The sequence below is a fragment of the Phaenicophaeus curvirostris genome, chromosome Z, assembly GCF_032191515.1.
Source record: "Phaenicophaeus curvirostris isolate KB17595 chromosome Z, BPBGC_Pcur_1.0, whole genome shotgun sequence".
NCBI classification, from domain to species: domain Eukaryota; kingdom Metazoa; phylum Chordata; class Aves; order Cuculiformes; family Cuculidae; genus Phaenicophaeus; species Phaenicophaeus curvirostris.
The window spans coordinates 26,316,319-26,333,922 of record NC_091431.1 but is presented as its reverse complement, the minus strand read 5'-3'; the positions used below and the strand labels follow the sequence as shown (position 1 = coordinate 26,333,922).

Here is a 17,604-nt window from a genome sequence, read left to right as displayed (position 1 = left end):
GTATTTAAACAAAGCAAGAAAGAATAGTCAAACACATGAAACTGAAATTCTCACTGAAGTATTTCACATTGTTAACAGCTGTCAGTAAAAGAAATGTCAGGGTGAAGTCCTTATCTTTCGATTCTGTAGCAAATATCTTATGCCTCTTCTGTATAAGCCATAGAGACTTTTCAGAATATCAACAAGGAATACCTTAGAAATGAGTAACTTCTCTGCTCCGATGCACTCTGCTTAGTTCCTGTGGACCAAGCTTTGGAAATGCTCTCCAGGATTCATCAAGTATTGAACTATCATACTTGAGCAGCAGGATGTTATGGAAGATTTTTATATCTCTGCTGTCCTAATGTCTTGAAAACTATGGAAATATTGACTTAATCAAAATTAGCTAAATAATTGATATATGGTGTAATTTCCAAGTTTTATCCCTGTGAACATATGTTTTATACAAGACTGAAAAATACCAAGAGCACAGCTTTAACAGATACTAAGAGAAATCCTAACGTATGGTTTAAGGAGCATTAAATACTGTTGGTCTGTTCAGGGACATTTTTTTAGAACTAGGCAGTGGCTCCACTGCTAAAGACTAGGTAGTATTTGCACTGGAAGAAACCAAACATATTCACCTGTCATTTGGGAGAAAGAACACAGCAAATGTTCCTGCCCTTCTTAGGAGCAAGTAAACCTCCTCATGATGTCAAATCAAAAGGAAGAAGTATACTAGCAATCAAAAGGAGAGGAAAAATTTTTCCAATGTCAACATCAAGACTGTGTGACACACATTGCTCAGAAAGACCATCAATCAGATTTGCAGATCCTGATGCCTCCAGAAGCAGCTCCACTTCTTCTTACCAAAGACAGTACCTTGTTTCCTTCGTAGAACAGCAAAGAAAGCATAAGCATTGTTAAGACATGAAATGATACGGGAAAGTGAATGGGAGCTATGAGAGAGAACAAACATCTGGAACTCAAAGACGTTATCATGCTTAGCTATTATGCTAACAATTGCCCAAATGACAGTATATCAGTGTGGAAATTTTCAAAGATATAATCACCAGCTAGAAATTACACACCTGCTTGTTCAGAAATCCTCCAATGTAGCTAGCAAACAGAGTAAACTGAAATATACTGGTGAATTGTTACACACCATGATTGCCTCTGGAAGGATGGAAACATCTTGAATATTACTGATATTTTACTTGGCACTATACTACTTAGGCAATTCCAATTCCATCCATAAAGGTCAACAATATGTATGCAGTGGCTACTTTAGCTCCTTGTTGTCTAGTTACAGCCATTTTGAAGTAGACAAAGACCTACATGAAGGTATGTATCATGTTCAGTTCAGCCAAGGGGTCTGAGGGCATTTAGCTTGATATTGTGCATTTGATTGTTTAAGCAGAAGCTCTTGTGTTGCTTAAGCAGTATGTGCTCTTTAGCTAATCACTGTAATGTGCATAAAATATATTACATATGTGGTGGTCACGTGCACCAATAAATTATATTTACCATGCACCTTTGTGTGCCTCACCTACAGCTCGTCCCATCAATCTATCTCCCCTAGTATTTATTCTAACATTCCAAACCTCTGAGCAGCTTCAAACAGCTGGGACTTTTTTTCCTTCCCCCCAAAATCTGTCAAAGATATATTTTCTTCTTCTCCCCCAACAGGGGATTTTTTCCTGCCAAATTAGTACTGGCCAAAAGACAAAATGGTGATATTTTGCCCTGAACCAAAGTGTAGTACCTGCTGTATCTCATCTAAGTGTGAAGTTTAACAAGGGACTTTTGCAACGTATCTGGGGTAAGAAATTGCCAGGGTTCTCAGGGAATGGCCAGCAGTTCTCTGGGATTTGGAAGATCCTTTCCTAATTATTTAGGTTTTCAAGTCATGACATTCTTATCTATAGCAGTACTATATCAGGTGACTTTTAACAGTTATTTTTATGGAGTTTAAAAGATTTACTGTTAGTAATTCTCTGTTTGAGACTAGGCAGCTGCATCAGTTCTATGTGCAATAGTACCTGCTATGAAAGATCAAGGCTACAAAAAATAGAACCAATAACATTTTTTTAACACTCAAATGTTTTGCATTTATTAAATGCAGGAAAGGGACAAACTGTACATAGAATGTCTGAAATAGCATAACATTTGTATTGGCATTCACTTGATTTGTACTACCTAATTCATTATTCATATCATTACCCTTGTTCCCTGACTATTTAAAATGAGGGTCACTTGAAGGTAATACTATCAAATGCTCTCTCCACCCACTGGAGTTTATGCATAATTGTAATTTGATGTCTTTTTTTCTGTTATATTTATTCGTATTTTTGTACATCTGTCTACTATACCCTTTTCTATGACTTTAAATGTCTTTTTTTTCTAATTCCTACATTTATTTTTCATGGCTTGTGGAATATCAAAATGATCTTTAGTTGTGTATTTGTGTGTGTACAAGAACTGGGATATAGCTTCTTGCACAGCAAGAAGAAAATTGGGTCAGGTGATAGTATAAACACCAAGGTGACCGAGAAAGGCAACTTTTTGCTACTCTGTGACCATGGGATAGAAGTTGACATTGGACAAAAATAGAATTTATTCAATCAGAAACATGAAAAATGATGTTATCAAACTTCCTCCACTCAAGCTTCTTCCACTGTACCAGAACAGTTACACGTTTCAGCAATGAAATAATTAATAATGCTGACACCTAAGGAAGTCTTAACAGAATTGATGGTAGAAAACAAACATAAATTCTCTTGTGTTTTCTTTTGACAAGAAAAAGAAAGAGTAGAATGATTAAAGACTTGTATGAGTTATGCACTGGACTCACAGCGCGAATATGGGCATTACACCCAAGGCTCCGAGTTGTGCTTTGCAGATGTGCTGGATGTGTGGGAAACACCCCCGTCAGTTTGCCTTGGTGGGTTGCCTGAAGAGTAAATGCTGTTTCCCAAGAAAGTACTTTGAAACTTCCACAGACAAGAATTCATCAGGTGTTGCTGATTTGATAGGATGAAATGAAAAAGAAGTAACTTAAGTATTCATGCATGGAGATTTCACAGCATGGGCAGGTTGAATTTGCCTTTGTAGTGAAGGAGAGTTTGTCTCATTTTACAGAAAACTGAAAGCAGTGGTGATCAGAAAAGATGACACAATATACCGCATCTGAATAGAACACGAAAGCTGAATGAGAGCAAGGACTTTGCACATCAGCTGAATGGGGTAAATCATAAAGAGAAAAAGGGCACTTCAGTTTTAGAAGCAGTGGTCACCCTCTGTTCATGCAGAGTACCGATCTTGAATACAAACATAATACAAACCAGCCTGTTAATTCAGACTAATGCTGTCAATGCGATTTCCTTTAAAACCCACCTTGTTAAGTCACCTTCCAACACAGGTTCAAGATAGAAAGCATTTTCCCTTAGTGATTTTGTTCTTTTTAATAACTTGTTTCGGTTTCCTATGAGCACCTCACTGTCCTCAAGGAGGAAATAAAGGCAGAGTGGTATAAGCATATGTATTTGGGAGGAGGAAGATGCCAGGAAAGAAAGAACTTTCAAGTGCCAATGGCTTCTCAAAATGACAGGCAGAAATATTGTATCAATCTTCCAACAACTCTTCATAGCCAGTAGTGAATGTGGAGGAAAAACCAGTCAGGAGTGGACAAATTACTAGGGTGGGTATGAAGAGGAGCTGAGCAGACAAGTGAAAGCAGAAGAATGATGGGAAGTGAGCATGTAAGTGAGCAAGGGAGTGACAAGCAAAGCTGCTCTAAGTCGTTAGACTGTGTAGTGTCCATATTTGCAGCAGAACTACATTGAGGACTAGCAGCACTTAACAGTTAAGCGACAGAATAAAGGGTTTGATAGTTTCATTATTGATGCTTTTTAAAAAATTGAGGCCTGTCTCATGTCTAGATTTCTCATTTTAGCACCAGCAGAAATTTCAGTTAAGAGAAACAGTATTTTTTTCAAGCCCCAAGTTCATACAAAACAAAGTTTCTTGTCTACTTAATTCTGTACCTTACTGTTGGCATTCATGAGGGTGAAAAGGCCTGTTGATATTGACAAAACTAAAAACAACAAAAAGCTTAACAGGCTTTGTGCTCAGTTTTACCAGAAAGGGGAAAAAATGAGGGATTTTATTCATTTATGGCCAGAGACCAGGATGGGAAATCACAGGCTGGCACCTTCTCCTGGCCACCAACCACCAAGCACTCCCTGACAGACACCACAATGTTCACCAGGGCCATAACCTCCCCGTCGTTTTGACTGCCCTGTGGAGTTGCTGCCTTAGCTGTACACACAGGATCAAAGCTGGCTTAATGCATCTTGCTCTGTTACACCTCGTGAATTTTTGGATATATAGGTAACAAAAGCGTCTCAGTCTCTGCTCATGGAGCCTGTGGAGCCCATCAGCCATGAAGACCAATAAGGCTTTTGTCCCGGCGTCATCTCATGCTGGGGTCCCGCGTCTGACACAGGCACTGGAAAAGTGCAGCTCGAGGGCAGGGAGACTTGACAGAAGGACCTGGAGATTCTGGATTGGCAGGACAAGGCAAGTTGTGTGAGATTCAACAAGACAAGTGCTGGGTCCTGCGCTTTGGTCACAACAGTGCAGTGCTACGGGCTGGAAAGATGCCTGGTGGGAAAGGACTTGTGGGTGTTGGTTGACAGTGCCTGAGCATGAGCTAGCAGTGTGCCCAGGTGGCCAAGAAGGCCAATGACATCTTGGCTTGTATCAGAAACGGTGTGACCAGCAGGTCCAGGGAGGTGACTGTGCCTCTGTACTCAGCACTGGTGAGGACGCACCTCGAGTACTGTGTTCAGTTTTGAGTCAGTAACTGTAAGAAAGACATGTAAGTCCTGGAGTGTCTCCAGAGAAGAGTAATGAAGCTGGTGAAGGGGCTGGAGAACAAGCGAGGGAACTGGGGCTGTTCCGTCTGGAGGAGGCTGTGGGGAGACTTCATCACCCCCCACAACCACCTGGAAGGAGGATGTTGCGAGGAGGGTGTTGGTCTCTTCTCCCGGGTAACCAAGCTATAGGACAATGGCCTCAGTGGAGGCTCAGATTAGCTGTCAGGATACCGAAAGAGCGGTCAAGCATCGGCACAGGCTGCCCAGGGAGCGCCCGAGCCTCCATCCCCGGGGGTATCCAGAACACCCGCAGATGTGGCACATCAGGCGTGTCGGCTCGGTGGCGCTGGGCCGCCAATGATGACCTGAGAAGCCTTTTCCAGCCCTAAGGCCTCCGCGGCGCACCCCCTTCAACTACTCCCCCCACCCCCGCCCAGCCCCGGCGCCTTCCCGCCAGCCCCGCCCCCCGCTCTGGGGCGCAGGCGCGAGGCGGGCAGAGCGCGCCAAAACCTTGGCGCGCCAGAGCCTTTCAAAGTGGGGGGCGCGAGCCGCGGCGCGCGGTAAGCGGCTGCGGAGGGGGCGGGGCCGGGGGGGGTGGGGGGGGGGGGGTGTCGGCGTCGGCGGCTCGCGGCAAGCGGCGTTTCCCGCCACGCCGCACGTGGCCGCGCCCCGGTAGTCGCGAAGGAGGAGGAGGAGTGGGGCAAGGGACACGGGGGACCTCGGTGCCGGCGAGGGAGCGTCCGAGGGGGCTGCGGTATTGGGCATCTAGCTGGTGGGGAGGGGGGGTGGCGGGGGGTGCGCTGTTTGATCCCCGTGCGTGGCCGCCGCGGGGCGCGGTGTCTGTCGCGCTTCGCCAGGCACGGGCCGAGCCGCTCTGCGCGCTGTCCGAGGCCTCCGAGAGAGGAAATTCAGGTCCCGGGTCGATGTCTCCTGCTGAAAACGCTTTGTAAAGAGGCGCTTCCGAGACGCTCCCCCGCCTTCCCTGTCTGCACCGGCTGTTCCCCTTCGTTCTAGGAAGCTGGGAAGCTCAGAGATAACACACTCTGTGATGCACATAGGAGATCGGTGCGGCTATGACACACGGGTACCTTCCTAAACGCCCTGCAGACAGGGAGTAAAAAGTTTACGGCTGCGCTTCAGGCTTTGCGGGTGTGCCAACGTGTGCCCTGTGCAGTCTGACAGGCGCAGGCGCCTGTGCTGCCGGAGGAGCGAGCGCCGAGCGTGTGCCTGCACCGCGTGCCGCCGCGGAGCCACAGTGCCCTTCAACTAAACATTTGGAGAGACCGATACCCTGTAAGCATTGAGAGAAAATCCCGGTTTGATTTTCGGTTTTGCTTCACGAATGTAGGTAATTAAACCTCGACTTTCCACTCCTTTGAAATTTTCCATATTGTCATCTTTGATCATGGAATCACAGAATGTTTTGGCTTGGAAGGGACCTTAAACATCATCCAGTTTCTACCCCTCTGCCGTGGGCAGGGGCACCTCCCACTGGATCTGGCTGCCCAAGGCCCCATCCAACCTGGCCTTGAACACCTCCAGGGATGGGGCAGCCACAGCTTCCCTGGGCAACCTGTGCCAGCGCCTCACCGTTCTTATGGTGAAGAAATTCCTCCCTACATCTATTCCAAATCTGCCCCTCAAAAGTTTATCCCCATTGCCCCTCATCCTATCACTACAAACCTTTGAAATCAGTTCCACTCTGGTGTGGAAGAATAATGAAAATGGGGTAATGGTTGCTGCTCTGTATCACAGTGAACAATCCTTTGGGTGGGATTTGTGGGGCATAACGTTCTAGTGATGGGCCTTTGAGAACTAGGGGAATCTTAAGAATTTGAGATTTTTTTTCCAATATATAATTATAAGGATCTGAAGTGCTTCCCTCCCCAGTGCCAATTCTATGAATCTTTTTTTTTGTAAAAGGAAAGCTTTCTTGTCAACAGCCCTTAAATGAGTTAGAATTCAATTTAGTTTCTAAGATAGATGGATCATTTCCAGTGTTATTTATGTTTATCTTTCCTTCTTTGCTCAAAGTTCAAAAACTGTGTGATAAGAAGTCATCATCATCGTGTGATATTTGAAGCAGAAATTAAGATACTTATCAAAGTATGTTGTGAGCTGCTGACAGGTCTGTGAAAATCTTCTGCCTGTTGAATTTGAATTGCTGGAAAGCCCTCCTGGTCATGTATTTTTCCTGCTTGTGGCAGTCTCCTACTCTCTGTGTGGACGTTTGTTTACTACTGCCATCTCTTGGATAGAAGCAGGCCTGTTGAGCGTTTATGGTGTTAGTCCTTGAGTGGTTGGTTTATAAAGAGAAGGTGAACACTGCTACGGTTGCCCCTCAGCAGAGACTTGTCTTTGGAGATCATGGCAGTGGGAAAGCATGAGTCAGGAACGGATCCTGAAGTTTTCTTTTCCCTTATAGGCCTGTATCAAGTTTTGATAATAATTTCTGTGCTTTTTGTTTTACGTTCCTTGGAAAATGAAATCTGTGTGATTTAACATATTAATGTCTATTGTGTTATATGTGAAGTATTAAGCATGTTAGTCTATTTAACCCAAGTTTGAAAGCAGGGTAAAGTTTTGAAAACAATTCTATTCCTGCATATTTTCTGAAAATTGACGACAGTGTCAAAGAGAGAGGCTGGCTTTCCACATTTTGTTTGGCAGTAGTTCCAGGTCTAGTCAGCACACGAATACTGGCCAGCAAGATGGTATGCTCATAAAAGTAACTGTAGGATAGCGTGGTTGAAAAGTGTCATAAGGGGCACCACTGGGAGTTGAGGTTTTTAAGGGTCATGTTATGGAGAGTTTAGGATTCCCATTTGAACTAGACACAGTTGTTATCCTGCTAATGGAACAGCCTTGTGCACTCAGTCTACTTTTAAACCCTGTCTCCATTCAGCTGAGGAGAGAAATTTAGAAGATGGAGGGGAATGGTAGCAGGTTAGTTCCCAGCGCAGCAGTTGTGTCTCCTGTGTCAGCCTCAGCCTTCCAGGTTCCTTTGCACAATAGATATGAAGCTCTCTGCAAGCAAAACATTAATGAGGATGGTGCGTCTCACAGCTTAGAAATGTTCCCTAAGTTAAGACACAGTAAGCCTTCCATTAAAAACGGCCTCTGTTAAGAAGAAGGTGTGGGTTATTGTCATAGAGGACTCCTTTCACAAGAGACTGGAAGGACCAATCTGCAGACTAGACCCATCACATAGGGAAGTTTGTTACCATCCTGGAGCCTCAGTTAGATGCAGAGAGAGAACCACCAACTCTTGTCAGGCCCATGGATTATTTTGTTAGTAACAAAATCCCAATAAGAAATTTGAGGGCAATTGAAAGTGATTTCAGGGCCTTGGGATGTATGATGAAGGGTTCAGAGGCACAAGTTGTTTTCTCCTGTCTCATTCCAGCTACTGGTAATGATGAAGAAATGAAAAGGAAGTGCCGGGAAACAAATAACTGGCTCTGAACCTGGTACGAGGAGCAAAACTTTGGATTCTTTGATCATGGGTTGACAGGCAGATCACTAGGCTTGCTACCCAAGGATGGGTACAGCTGTCCCCAAGGAGCAAAAGGATAATTACTGAGAAGCTAGCAGGGCTCATTAATAGAGCTTTAAACTAGATATGAAGAGGGAGGGAGGCAAAACCAGGCTTGATTGAAAAAAGCTTGAGAATGGCACTCTAGTTTCTGAGGGATGGTGTGCTGGCGAGCACTTTTGGTCTGCCATCTCACAGGAAGGAAGTGAGGAATAGCACTTCAAATGGAACCACAGACAGGTTCTATAATTCAGTGAGTAGTTGCATAGGAAGTAATACCATTCCCCTTAAGAGCGCAGTGAGATCAACAGCCCAGCTGAGGTGCATCTACACCAATGCATGCAGCATGGACAATAAGCAAGAGGAACTAGAAGTTACTGTAAGGGAGGAAGACTGTGATATAGTTGCAATTAGAGAAATGTAGTGGGATGCCTTGCATCACTGTGGTGCTGTTGTGGCTGGCTACAGACTCTTGTGGCAGGATAGGCAAGGAAGGAGAAGTGGTGGGGTAGCCCTCTATGTCAGAGAGAGTTTCGACAGCCTTGAACTCATTGACGTTGATGACAGGGTTGAACACCTATGGGTGAAAATCAGAAGTGCACCTAACAAGGCAGATATCATGGTGGGACTATGCTGCGGGCCACCCAGCCAGGATGAGGAGGTTAACGAGTTATTCTCACTGGTTCCCCACGGCTCAGTGCTGTTCAGAGCTGGGTGCAGTCCTGTTCAATATCTTAATCAGTGACCTGGAGGAGGATATTGAGTGCACCCTTAGCAAGTTTGTGGAGGACACTAAACTGAGAGGAAATGTCGATCTACTTGGGGATAGGGAGAGTCTGCAGAGGGATGTGAACAGACTGGATCGATGGGCTGAGACTAACACAATGAAGTTTAACAAGGCCAAATGCCGAGTCCTGCATTTGGGACACAACAACCCTGTGCAGCACTACAGCCTTGTGGGGGAGTGACTAGAAAGCTGCCTGGCAGAGAAGGACCTGGGGGTGTTGGTTGACAGACGACTGAACATGAGCCAGCAGTGTGCCCAGGTGGCCAAGCATCTTGGCTTGTATCAGAAACAGCGTGGCCAGCAGGAACCAGGGAAGTGATTCTGCCCTTGTACTCAGGTGAGGCCCCACCTTGAATCCTGGATTCAGTTTTGTGCCCCTTGCTGTGCAAAATACATTGAGGTCTTGGAACATGTACAGAGAAGAATAGCAAAGCGGGTGAAGGGGTTGGAGAACAAGTCTTCTGAGGAGTGGCGTAGGGAACTGAGGTTGTTTAGCCTTGAGAAGAGGAGGCTGAGGGGAGACCTTACTGCTCTCTACAACTACCTGAAAGGAGGTTGTAGAGAGGTGGGTGTTGGTTGCCCAAGTGCTAGGTGATAGGACAAGTGGGAATGACCTCAAGCTGCATCAGGGAGGCTTCAGACTGGAGGTTAGGAAGAATTTCTTAACAGAAAGGATTATGGGGCAGTGGCATAGTCTGCCCAAGGGGATGGTTGAGTCATCATCCCTGGAGGTATTTAAAAGGCAGGTAGATGAAGTGCTTACCGATACCAATTGGTAGTGGACCGGTACAGTTGGAACTGATGATCTCAAAGGTCTTTTCCAACCTAATGATTCTATGATTCTATAAACCATAATTTCTTTTCTTTCTTTTTTTTTTTAAGCCATATGTTTCATTATACCTACAGTTGTGAAGGTGCTGTTTTTGACAAAGGTGTATTTCTAAAGATATATAAAGGATGGATGAAACAATTTATTCCTTAAGCAATAATTCAGAAGATATTAGAGTCCTTTGATATACATGGAATTGTTTTTCACATTTGCAGGAATATGCATATTTTGCATGATTTTAATCCCAAATAAAAAGCATGTGTCTTTGATTTATCAGATGATTTGGGATTTTTTCATTGGTATAGTGTTTTATGCTAAACTGATCTAAAAATGTGCAAAAGTATGAAGATTGTACTGCATGTATAAAGAGTAGAACAGCTGTTAAAAATCAAGTCAAATCTTGAATTAAACAATTTAACTTTCACCAAGAAGAGTGAAAGACTGATTTTTCCCTTTAATGTTATCATAAACAAGTGTCATTATTATTAATGTTGCTAAAATGAGGGCAACTCTAATGCTAACTAAAAATCTATTTTTTCTTTCTTGTAGCTTTGAAACTTAGAGGCACAGCCCACCGTCTTCTGAGATTACTTTAGGACCACATAGTTAGTCTTCTTTATAAGTTAGAGAAATGTAGAATATGTTAAATCTTTTCTGCTAGGTGAGGGCAAATAACTTTGTGATTATTACAGAAGTATTTAAGAATTAGCATGACTGAGTTATGCGTTTTGTGATACTATAGAAGTAATAGTGATTTTAGATAGCTATGAAAAATGGTGTGAGATGATTTGGAGTTAAACACTGAAAACTACTCTTGATTAATATTCCATATTAATTAATTAAACATAAACATAAATTAATAATAAATCATTATAATTTAATGCAATCTAAAGACACATGGTTCGCTCAAAAGTAATCTGCAGAGAGCATCAGTTATGGTAATCTGGCAAAATAAAACCCATGGTGCTACTGCAGCACAAGAACTTTGTAAATCTTTCAGAGGAATAAATTCTTTTTACTTGCAAATGTAAAATAAGTCCTTGGAAACTTAAATAACTTCTTTTTTGTCCTGTGTGAAATGTGTCAGAAGTGAGAATTGGCCTCATAGACTTCTGACTCCTGGAGCCAAACTGCAAGACTGTCCTTCCTCCCTACTAGTAGATTCACTAGATGCTTATTATATAAATCTTCATTAACCATGTGACTGTATTGAAATACTTCAAACCGCGACTGTAGTAAAGTATCATAATGTACACCTAAATTGATGTATATGAGTGTCCAAGGAGAACAGGCCAAGAGACATACCACTAGCTAGTACTATTATTTGAACATTAAATTTTCTGACCTATTGTCAACTGACCCAAATTCATGAGGAATTCCCATAGAAAAAAGCAAACTATGTGGCTTTAATTTCATGCCGGGGTGGCTTTGCGAAATCGTGAGTTTTTCATGAATATAAGTAACAAAAATCTTATTGGCAAGTCACAGGATCCACTATTAGCACATTAAAAAGTACAAGCACAAGGAATATGCAGGAATAATTGACTGAGAATTCCCCAGATCTATGCTTCATTGCTTTGGATGTCAGTGCCCTGCCCTGTCTCCATTCTAAATGCCCACATAGCTAATTGTTGCTGCTGTATGAGTTTGAGTGAATTGCTGAAAGCCTTTACTCTAGATGTTTCTGAGGAAACTTATGTCTTCTTGTTTGCAAAGAATGAATAGCCTGATTTAATGCCTGTGAATAGCATGAAACCTTGTCAATGGACTCCAGGGACAAGTGTCCCTGGATAATAATATGCAACTAAAAGGTGTGAATGTTGATGTGGATGTCATGAAGTTATTTTTGTTCTTCTGAAGAATACATTTTTCTTTTTCTGTCAGGTGTACTTAGTGCCATAAATATATCTTATTCAGAAGTTTTTTTAATATTGTGTCTATTTCTGGGTCTGAACAGTTAAGGAGGGAAGGGAGAAAAGTAAGAGAGTTTTTGGTAAGAATTTTTTTTTGTGCTGAAGAGTTTGCAAACTTTTACTTGCAAAAGTTTCACTTTGCAAAAATTTCACTTGCAAACTTACTTTATTGTATGTGGGCTATGTGAATGCTTCAACTGATGTTTGAAATTAGTAATTTTACTTATATTTATTATACTATGTATAAACGAAAGTTCATACAGAAGTAAGTATGTATAAAAGAAGTTGGGAAGAAAATACTTCTCATGATTGTTGTGTAGTCTTTTTCTTTTTGGTGGAATATTGCCCTTCACCATTGCATGAACTATTATGTCGTGCTTGAAAAGCTTAGGTTGAATAATAGACTATCTTTGAGGAAATCCTTGAGGAAGTAGTGCTGTCTAATGGGATGGAACATGTGAGATTTGTGTCTTAGTTCTTTCTGTGATTTGTTTCCTCAGTGACTTTAGACAAGTAATTTTCTATTTGTGCCTATGTTTCCTGATGCATATGTGAAATACTTTAACACCGTAGAGTTGAAGAATGTCAACAAAAGGTATATGCTTTGTCACTATACTAGATGTCAGAGATTCTTAACAAAAAACAGCCTTGTTCTAGAGATTTTTTGAGAAAAGGAATACACTTATTGTAAGCAAGACAACTGTATAGACTGTATGAATAGCTCTGGATAGCAGTATCAGAGGCAATATTTTAACTGCTGTTAAAATACTTTTTATAAAGAGTTTGGACTACGTGTCTTCTTATATCTGTTTAAGTCAGGAGTAAAGCTTGAATTTAGCAGAGTTGCGCGGCTGTTAAAGAAGCATAACTGTTGGATAGTCTTTAGAAGCAGTTTTGCCTCCTGTAGTTCAGAAGCTGAATCAGAACTAATGCCTCTTTCCAGAGATGCGTTTATTCTGTCATCTTAGCTGCATTTTTCTTTGTGCAGCCTTTATTACAACTGTTGCCACAGAAATCAGCTGAAAATGAGCTTGGCCGAGGGAAAAGACTCTGTCAGCAAACTACATCAAGAGTATTTTAACATTCATCTTCATTGGAGCTATCCCCAAAAATCTTTATCTCTCAAGAACTTGGATTGTTACACTCCAGTGGCCTGACTGTTACTAAACAATTTTGGAAGGTTTGCTGTTTACATTGTGCAAGACGAAGTATGTAAGTTTTTTCTGTTATTGAGGACATATATTAAAAGGAGGTGTGCTTCACCCCCATATTTGTAGAAGGCTATGAAGGTCTGTACTGGTTTGTGATTCTGTTCACCATGCCCAGTGTGTCATTTCGAGCTTCTGCTGTATTTTGTCATATATTGTTCTTACCTTTCTGTACTGATGGGAGGTAAGGAATTCAGATATGAAAGAACAAACAAGGAGGTAAAGTATGAGCTAAAAGCCCCTGTTTATTTCAAGGCTGGCTTTTGATTTGGAAAGTCATGTTGATCTGTTTAAACTCAGTGTGCACCAGTCAGGTGTAGAATTTGCTTTATTGCCTTGAAACAAATTTCCATTTTGTACATGCATCTGATTCCCTTCCTGGTGATATGGGCAGCTCTATGTGGGCCTTGATGGATTTTGATTTGGCTAGTTCTGACATGGAAATTCTTTTAAATGAGGACACCCTGTGGTTTGGTACTTCACTGAACTGTGTAGAGCCTTCTGCCAGAGAGGTTGAGGTACCTTACCTCAACGTCTCTTTTGTCCTCTTCAATTTAACTCCTTTTTAGAAAAAAATCCTTGTCGTATTGGAGTCTTAATAACTTGGTTGGTGCATTTCTTGCAGGAGTGAATTCCAGTGGCTCGTGTTTAGACTTTATATTCGATCCATGCCTAAAAATAGCAGTCCATTCTGTGGACTGGTAATGGCATCTTTTGTTTATGGAAGTGATAGTTAATTGCCTTGTCCTGCTAAGATGCATTATGGAAAGGTAACAAATAACAACTGTAAAATCCAGCAATAACACTCTTCAATGTCTTTGACAAATGGATGTCCAGAGATATTATTTCTGCCTTTGCAGTTAAAGGTTTTATTCTTAGCTGCTTCAGATGGAGTAGGAGGTCAGAGGAAGATCTCTGCCAAAAGACAAGCCTGCTTTGGAAGTAGTGAGGACCTGCTGCTCCCACTGCAGTCAGGAAGGAGGAGCTTACTCTCCAAATGTCTGAAAAACCAAAGCCATACAATGTTTCAGATTCACAAAATAAAATGGAATTGATAGAAAAATTATGAAAGTGGCAGCACAACAGGATGCCACGTGGCAATCCTTTTTGTATTTTCTTTAAATACTTGTGGACTACCAGCCCCTTTGATACATTTTGAAGAACTGTTCCAAAGCAGAGTTACTGTTTAAGTGGCATGCCATTACTGGGCTGTTCAAATGCCTGATTTTTGAAACAGAGGGAGGCGGCATGGATATAATGCCATACTCTATTCCAAGACAATGAGGTTTGCCAAGTTTAAAGAAATCGGGGCAGGGAACAGCTGACTTGGAGACTGCTGTTTGGTTAGACAGAAGTATGTATGTGAAGGATCTCAGTAAAAAGAACAGGTATTCAGCTCATATATGGTTCTATATGACAGTTCTTCAACTTTATTCTATGATATTTACTTAACTTTGGGTTATCCTACCTTAAAATAAAATTCACAGAATCATAGAATAGTTAGGGTTGGAAGGGACCTTAAAGATCATCCAGTTCCACCCCCCAGCCATGGGCAGGGACGTGTCCCACTGGATCAGGCTGCCCAAGGCCCCATCCAACCTAGCCTTGAACACCACCAGGGATGGGGCATCCACAGCTTCCCTGGGCAACCTGTGCCAGTGCCTCACTACCCTCATTGCAAACAAATTCTGCTTTCACTTGATTTTTCTCTTTGTAAAGTTCTTCTGTTTCTGCATTTCTAGAGAGAAGAAAACCCTTTTCATTCTTTCACTACTTCACTGTGCTGAATGCACAGATATTTCATTTTCAGAGTATAGATAGAGTCATGAGAAGTTTTCTAAAAGCTTTGTTGGTGTCTGTTCTACCTTTGCAAGTAGTTCCCTGTCTGACAGAAGTTGGCCATATTCAGGTATGTTTTATCCTAGAAGGTTGTGCCCATGTGTATGTTTTTATGTGGCAGTAACTCTGTTGTTCAGTGGAGTGCCCTGCGATACTGTAGAGTTTTGCCTCCAGGTCCGGTAACAAGTTACTGACTGAAATGTTTCATTTCATACACTAATCCAGGTAGCTACTTGACAGAATAAAGCTAAGCCATTCCTTGTTACAAATGCTGCCTTCAGCTACAGAAAGATATAACAAGTACCCTCATGCCTGGGCTCCACAGGGTTCCATTTGCTTTAAAGTACAAGACCAGGAGGGTTTGACTAGGGGTTCTCAGTGAGGAGAATTGAAGGGTGTTTCTTCCCCTCCTTTGTAGAAGTAAAAGGTATTTTAAGGCAATTCACAGTAAATCCAGCTTATGAATTTATCATATTGTGAAGTAAATGGTCATAAATAGGAAGCAGTTTTTAATTTTTGGCAAGTGAAATAAAAGGAGTCCCAACTGACTGGAGAGAGTGGAAATGAACCTGAAAGAGACTTTATGAACACACTTGATAGTTTGACAAGTGAAATTATTAATCAAGTCTTTGTTATCTATAATTTCTGTAGGTCTTTTAATATGTTCGCTATCTTACTGGGATCTGAATGTTTTTGATATTAAGTCTATGTGTCGTGTATGTTACATTTTCTTCTTAATTGTGTAAGTGATTTTACTATATGATTTTCACTAAGGTTGAGGTGAAGACAACGGTAAGTTATATTAATAAAACTGCTCTTTTCAGGACTAGATACTGTAAACAATCAGTAAAATAATGGTTTAGTGGAGGTTTTTAAAGAAACCATACATACAAGTACAGCTTAAAAATCATGCTGTTGAAAATAGAACAGGTGCTTGAGGTACTTACTATGATTTTCTTCTAGTGTGGCAAAAGCAGTATTGTGATGCAGCAAAATATTAGTGCATATTAGGTTAAGCTCATTCTTGGTTAAGGATGAATTGAGGCACGTACTGAATGCTAAAACAAGGGCCAATGGCCTATATGAACAATGAAGCAGTGGTTTAATTTGTGCTTGTGTAAATCTCAGGATAAGTTTTATAAGAATGTGAATTGATTATATCCCAAAACAGATAATAGCAATATTTTTAGCAGTTGTAGAATTTTTGTGGTGACAATTTTTGAAAATCTATATTCAATTCTTCACATTTGCTGTAAGTGATTTTGCTAAACTCTGTTTTAGAAACAGACCCGTGTTTCTGTTTCATTAGAAAATGATGTGCAAGGAGCAAGTTCAGGATTGATCCCTCTGAAGACAGACTCTGAATTTTAGAATGCTGGGTTTTTTTGGTGCAAAGCCTTTGCTTATGCTTTCATACAGCAAGACGAGAGTAGAAAATATGCTGCATTTCAGGTAAGGATTTTGAATAGCACTGAAAACAGTACTATTATAATTCATTTTCTTGATGAAGGAAAGACAGGTTTATTTGTGTGTCTAGTACCAGTCTGTTGATGGGCCAGTATTTTGCTCATACCCATGATACTTGGGACAGGTATGTTAAGGGAATTAAGTATAAGATACAGTAAAAAATGCACACTTGAGGTTAGCTGTGTGTAGAATAGATACACTTTTAAGTTTTCCTTTCACTTCTAATTTGTGTTGATGTTCTCTTGTAATTAAGAAGGGGGATAAAGAGCCTTTCTTATTGTGGAGGTGGGATTTCAGACTTCTGGAAAAGGACCATCCTTGCTTTATTATGGTTGTACCATTCTGCATACTGGAATAGTAGTTAAAATAGCTGCTGTAGCAGATGAGCCTGCTTGATTTGCTTATGTCAGATCCTCTGTTGATTTGTAGTCAACTCGTGTGACTGACCCCAAAATGCTGGAATGTTTATGGGATTTTATTTTCCCTTTTTTACCTGTTTTTATAAAGTTTTAGGAGCTTTTTTATTAAGGCACTTAGTTTTTCAGGAATATTAATCTTACCTGGGAACATCAAACAGGCTCATTCAGTTTCTCAAATGTGTAGATTTGGTTCCTAGCTTTACTTTGTTCTTAAAGTCTTTATTATGTCCTTGTGATTGTAAGGCTGATGCCTAATTGCTTCTGAGTGTTTGACCTGTGTCACTTCAGAAAGCTGTATTGAAGTTATGTAGCCTGTTTTTGGTGTTCGTGGAAGATCAGTAAGGTCTTGGCACTGCACAGGTCCATTAAGAGTTCTGCTGACAGCAGAAGTTGCGGGTAGGAAAGGGAACGTGATAAAGAACGCAAAAGCATTGGCTTTGCTTACATTACTTTGACCGTGTTTAGGACAAATACGCATTGAAATCTGGCAAGCCATCAGCTTTACCTTTTTTTGTGTTTTGAACAGAATCCAAAGTAAAATAATCGTGATTCACTATGGGACATTTATTTATTTATTACTCATAGAAATGGAAGAGGTTTATTAATGATCTTCAGCTTTTTATCTGGCTCAGATTAGCATGCTGTACAAGTGGTGTGATCATAAGGGCTGGCTGTATCAATAAGGTTGATTCACAGGGATACTAGTTACGTTCAGGTTTGGTTTTTTTGTCTGTAGTTTACTAAGATA

At 41.3% G+C, this 17,604-nt stretch overlaps 1 protein-coding gene across 1 annotated transcript in view; it reads left to right on the top strand.

The window, feature by feature from the left end:
* Window positions 1-5,327: 5,327 nt before the first annotated feature.
* Window positions 5,328-17,604, top strand: part of FANCC (FA complementation group C) — an 81,622-nt gene continuing 69,345 nt past the window's right edge. Inside the window, exon 1 of the mRNA XM_069881030.1 lies at window positions 5,328-5,419. The gene's annotated coding sequence lies outside the window, so the exon portion shown is untranslated. The remainder of the gene's footprint in view (window positions 5,420-17,604) is intronic.